This window comes from Carlito syrichta, unplaced genomic scaffold (genome assembly GCF_000164805.1).
Source record: "Carlito syrichta isolate Samal-C Ts95f unplaced genomic scaffold, Tarsius_syrichta-2.0.1 Scaffold314681, whole genome shotgun sequence".
Taxonomy (NCBI): Eukaryota; Metazoa; Chordata; class Mammalia; order Primates; family Tarsiidae; genus Carlito; species Carlito syrichta.
This window is the reverse complement of record NW_007258777.1, coordinates 83,509-89,997: the sequence shown is the minus strand read 5'-3', so window position 1 is coordinate 89,997 and position 6,489 is coordinate 83,509.

Below are 6,489 nucleotides of genomic sequence, written 5' to 3'. Positions count from 1 at the left end.
CCAAAGATGGGAATCCGGACCAGGGGTTGAAGCAGACTCTCTGTGTTCTCATTCCTTCTTGAAGACCCAGGCTCTGTCCAAGCCAGGCAGCGGTGAGAATCACTGCAGGGTGTCTTCCTCCTGGCAACCTGGGCAGGAGAGGAGAGAGCAAGCACCTCCTGGAGTGGCAGAAAAGAGAAAGAAGAATGGGATCTCAGGCTCTCAGTCACTCCAGGTGGGCCAGTCGGTGGGAAAAGAGGCCCTCGAGAAGCTTTAGGACAGATAAAATCAACTTCCATATTATTCACTGCCTTTTAAAAAATATGCTTCTCTACATTTCGAATAAAAAGCTCCATGAATGACCCAACATGGGCAAAGAACATCGTCTATGCCAGAGGAAACACAAATATCCAATATGAAAATGCAAATCTCAGAATCATTGTGCTAAGTGAAAGAAACCAAACGCAAATCTCAGAATCATTGTGCTAAGTGAAAGAAACTAGACACCAAAGAATACACACTGTAGGAGACGATTTTGTGAGATTCCAATAAAAGCAAAGCCATAATGACAGAGAGCCGGTCAGGGGCTGGCAGGGGCCAGGCCTGGGGGAGGACCCTGATTGCCAAGGGGTGGGGTTGTGGACATGTTCTAATCATGGCAGTGATGATGGTGGCGACACAACTGCCCATGTTTTGCATGTATGTGTTCAAAACTCATTAGCCTGCATACTTAAAATTGGTGAAGCTTGTTGTACGAGAACTATACCTGAAAAAAGCTGACAACAAAGAAAAGATTTAAAAGCCTCATTGCAGATACGAAGCAAACTCATAATTCTAGACTTTTGAAGTCCTACGAAGGTCCTCAGAGGCCATCTGATCAACTCTTACCTCTTGTATTTTATACAAAAGAAATGGAGGTCCCAAGAGAGATTATTACTATTCAAAAGTCACACGGCCTGCTGGAGGTCAAGTCACATTCCGGCACCTAGACGTGTGTCTGCTCAACCTTTCCTCTTTCTGGAGAGCTTGGACTGCCATGCAGGGTCCACCGCCAGCTTCAGTTTATGTCTGCAGAGTGCTTTCCACAGCGGTTCCCATGACTTATCCTTCAGATGGGACCGGCCAGGCACAGCATGGATGTAACAAGAGATGTTTTCAATCTTCCTTTTCTGTTTTCTTCCTAGCGCATCAGACTGTAAACTGTGTTCTCACACAATCCATGGGCACCATAAAACCTTGCAGATATATTAGCACTTTAATTTTTAACACATCCCCATTGTGTTCCGAGAGGCAGAACCAGTGGGAAATACCCATTACAAGATTTATTGCAAGGAATTTGTTTATGCAATTGTGGGGCCTGGCTAGCAAGTCCAAAATCTGGAGGGCGGTCTCTCAGGAAACACACGCTGGAACTGACCGGCACAGTCAAATCCACAGTTGGAATGTCTTCCTCTGCCAAGAAACCTCGGCTCTGCTCTTACAGTCTATCAAATGATTGAATCAGGCCCACCCAGATTACCTAGGATTATGGTTCTTATGTAAAGTCAACTGACATGGACGTCTATCATATCTCAAAATCCTTGCCCATCACCACCTGGATTGGTACCGAACAACTGGAGACCGTACCTACCCAAATTGACAAATAGAACTGACCATCACACCCACATAGCAGAGATGGAAAATATTACACCATTTTCTTTTTTCTGCTGTGGTACTAAAAGCACAAAGTACTTCAATTACTTGCCTAAGGGGCACACAGCTAACTCACCTTGTGTTTTTTCATTTGTAAAATGGATTAGCGCTTCTCACCTGGTGTGTTTGCTGTGAAGAGTGAGTTACACTAAATTCATTCCAATTGGGCCAGGCACAGTGGCTCACACATGTAATCCCAGCACTTTGGGAGGCAGAGGCAGGAGAATTACCTGAGCCCAGGAGTATGAGACCAGTCTGGGCAACATAGTGAGACCTCGTTTCTACAAAACTTACAAAAATTCACCAGGCATGGTGGTGCGTGCCTGTAGTCTCAGTTACTTGGGAGGCTGAGGTGGAAGGATCGCTTGAGCCCAGGAGGTGAAGGCTGCAGTGAACCACGATTGCGCCACTGCACTCTAGCCTGGGTGACAGAGTGAAAGCCCCTGTCTCAAAAATAAATAGTTAATTAAATTTTTTTTAAAAATTAATTCCAATTGTGTATGCAAAGTTCCTAATATATCAGTTCTCAGTATTGTAAAACAGCTATTGGATCACATTTTGTCTGTAAAATGAGCTGGTTTATGAATTGTGAGAATATAGACATTGTCTTTTGCTATAGGGGGGAGTGCACATTGGAATAACTTTTTCAGCAAGTAGTCCTATTTCTAGGAATTAACTTTATAATAAAATTTTCTTTTTTTTTTTTTGGATTTGGAGTCTCACTCTGTCACCCAGACTGGAGTGCAGTGGCTACTCCCGGCCACCGCAGCCTCAATCTGCTGGGCTCCGGCGATCCTTCCGCCTCAGCCTTCCAAGTAGCTGGAACTACAGGCGTGTGCTACCTCGCCTGGCTAATTTTTGATTTATTGTAGAGATGAGGTCTCCCCAAGTTGCCTGGGCGGGTCTCGAACCTGGGGGCTCAGGCAATCCACTTAACCTCAGCCTCCCAAAGGCACAGGATTACAGGCTGAACCACCGAGCCCGGCTTATAATAACATTTTCAAACACCTATAAAAATACATATGCAAAAGTGTTGTGTATAAATGCAAAAAAACAAAAAAACAAAAAAACAACTAAATGTCCATCAGTAGGAGAAAAGGAAACTGTTAATGAATTATGCTATGGTCTAACAATGGAAAACTCTACATGTATGGATGAAAAAAAGATGTCCATGGTATAATATTGGATCTAAAATAAAAGAATTTGGTCAGGTGTGATGGCTTATACCTGCCAGCGTTTTGAGAAATTGAGGCAAGAGGATCACTTGAGGCCAGGAGTCAGAGACCAACCTGAGCATTATAACGAGATCCTGTCTCTGCAAAGTAAAAATAGGAAAATCAGTGAGGCATGATGGCACATGCCTGTAATCCCAGCTACCCGCGAGGCTAACATGGGAGGATCTCTTGAACTCAAGGTTTCGAGGCTGCAGTGAGCTATGATCATGCCACAGCACTCCAACCTGAACAGCAGAACAAGACCCTGTTTCTAAAAATAAAACACAAATAAATAAAATAGAAGAGTTTGTATTATCTGAGGCCCCTTAGGCGTTTCGCTACTACATGTGGTAGTAGAACAGCAGATGGATTCTGAACTTGTTCTACTAACATGAACTTTGTCTCACAAGAAAGAGCCGTAAGGTGGCGATGGTGTTTGGGTTGAAGCCTCCAAAGCTGCAGGCCTCTAATAATTCCCCATCCTCATCACGGCCTGTTCTCCCTGAGTGGAGGCATTGTCCCTTGAGTTGGAGGTCTCCACCAGGACGCACTGTTATTCCATTGTGCAGTGATGTGTCAGCTAAAGAATCATGAGGTTCATGAATCTGGAAAGCAGAGCTTTATTTCCCATCAAGAGTCGCAGCTGGGGAATGTCAACTTCAGTAGAAGTCAAGAGCAAGCACTTCCAGGGAGCGACGGATAAGAGGAATCTATGAGGGGAGACCTCCCCCACAGAAAAACCAGAATTATCTTTCCAGGCCAGGACAGGCTTCGCCTGCCAGATAAGTGTTCTAAGAACCCATCGGGGTCAGGGTACAAGCTACCGTTGTTGTGAGAGGCTGCGTTCGGCTTCATTGAGTTTTTTTGGAGACTCTCTCAACATGTTTTGGAGACTCTCTCAACATTTCATGATGGATAACGGATGAGTGCAGCTGCCAGCACGGCACAAAGTGTTCAGCAGTTTTCAACCAAAAAACCGGCATGATCCCCAGGCCCCACTGCCCGTTCACCCAATCTCACCCCAAGCGACTTTTTTTTTTGTTTCCCCAGATGTAGAAGGTCCTCAAAGGGAAACATCTTGCCAATGTGGAAGAGGTGAAACAAAAAATAGCAGAAGCATTAAGACACATCCAAACTGATGAGTTCAAAACTGTCTTGAGCAGTGAAAAGTAGCCAGGCTCGGTGGCTCAGCCTGTCATCCCGTGCCATTGGGAGGCAGAGGTGAGTGGATTGCCTGAGCCCGCGGGTTCGAGACCCGCCTGGGCAGCGAGACCTCATCTCTACAATAAATCAAAAAATCAGCCGGGCGTGGCAGCGCGCGCCTGTCATTCCGGCTACTCGGAAGGCTGAGGCGGAAGGATCGCCAGAGCCCAGCAGGTCGAGGCTGCGGTGGCCAGGAGCAGCCACTGCACTCCAGTCTGGGCGACAGAGTGAGACTCCAACTCAAAAAAAAAGAAAAGAAAAGAAAAAGCATCTCAATAGATGTATTGCATCAAGCAGAGAGTATTTTGAAGGTGACTGAAGTTTAATGTAGGAATAAATACACAATTTTTTATAAATATCCCTCTCGTAGTTATATTTAGTACTTTTTTCTATATTTATTGAAATAAAGATATCATTTGTTCCTTTTATAAATATTGTGAGTAGTATAAAGTATTTTCTAATATAAACTCATTCTTTAATTTTTGGATAGATCCTAGTTGCTATTGAGTGTGGCATGTTGCTTTTTATATATCCTGTGGCAGTCTTTTTTCCGAATACTATTGTTAGGATTTTTACTTTTGTATCACAAGTTAGTTCATCCTATAATTTTCTATGCTCATGTGCTTGTCCAATTACAGTATCATGCTTGTAGGCTTAATACAAGGAATTAGTGTATTTCTCATGCTTTTTTTTCTTTTTCTAATTTATATGAGAATATTGGCTATTTATAGACTTTTTTAAAACGCATTTATAAATATGGGTCAAGTGAAAGCTACAGTATTATAACAAAGTGAAGGTTTTGATTACTGAACTCTAACCTATATTAAATAATCAAAAGTTTTTTCTTTATTTCTACTTTTTCTTAATTTAATTTGTCATTCCAGTTTAATTTTTTAAATGTAGTTTTATATATTTTAATGTAATTTCATAACCTAGTTAATAATATTCTCTTATGATTTTTAAATTGTTATTCTATGTTATGTCAGCAATTCCTACTTCCATCTTTTAAATTATATTTCAGTATAATTTCAATATAATTAATTGATCAGTGGCTGCTGATCAATAAAATAAAAATATGTCCCAGTGGGCCTAGTCTGAAGTCTAGAACTCCTGGGTTTGTGTGCAGTCTTGCCTGGCATTTTCTGCTGGCAGCATTCTCTAACTACTGAGGGCAGAGGGGACACACACAGTCATCCTGGTGCTCTGTATCTCTGCACACCCAGCACACAACATTATGAGGTTGCTGGTGTTGATGAGAAGTCAAACTCTGTAAAATATTTAGAGGCTTATTCTGAATCAAATATGAGAGATCATGGTCCAAGGCACGGTCCCAAGAGGTTCTGAGAACATGTGCTCAAGGTGGTTGGGTTCCAGGTTGAACATTTTAGGGAGATAGACGTTTACAGGAAAGGACGTAAATCAACATACGTGAGGTTTACATCGGCCCAGTCTGGAAAGGTAGGACATCTCGAAGTGGAAACTGACAGGTTATAGGCGGAGTTGAAGATTTTCAGTCTGGCAGTTGGTTGAAAGAGTTAAGCTCTGTCTAAAGAATTTGAAATCCATAGAGAGAAATGCTTGTTTTAAGATGGTAGGGGTTATGGAAGCTAAGGTTCTTGTTATAGAGATGAAGTCTCTAAACAGCAGGTTTCAGAGAAAATAGATTGTAAATGCCTTAAAAGGTGTTCGACTCTTCTAGGAAAGGAGATTCTCTACACATGCAAATCTCCCCAAGAGATAGCTTTGCAGGGTCATTTCAAAATCCATCAAAATATTTTTATTTCCTTCAGGGCCTGCTGCCTATCATGTGACGCTGTGCCAGAGTCAAGTTGAAACTTGGTGTCTTATTGCCAGAGTCTTATGATCTGTGTTTTATTTTATTTTGTTTATGTCTTTATTTATTTTGAGTTTGAGTCTCACTCTGTCACCCAGGCTAGAGTGCAGTGGCACGCTGACGGCCACCGCAGCCTCAACCTGCTGGGCTCAGGCAATCCTTCCACATCAGCCTTCCAAGTAGCTGGGACTACAGGCACATGCTACCGTGCCCGGCTAATTTTTTAAATTTATTGTAGAGATGAGGTCTCTCCAAGTTGCTCAGGCTGGTCTCGAACCCCTGGGCTCAGGCAATCCTTTCGCCTCGGCCTCCCAAAGGGCTGGGACTACAGGCTTGAGCCACCGTGCCTAGCCAACTTATCTCTATTTTAATATTAATGTTGGTCAGCTGTGCCTAAATTTCACAAGGGAAGTATATAACAAGGTGTGTCTCACCTCCTTTTCCTTCATAACCTGGAATTTAGCTTTTCAGGTTTCCCTACAAGGGGTGGCCTACAAGGGGTCCATTCCATTGGTTGGGGGCTTCAAATTTTACTTTCGGTTTACATGGGTATCATACACATTTTAT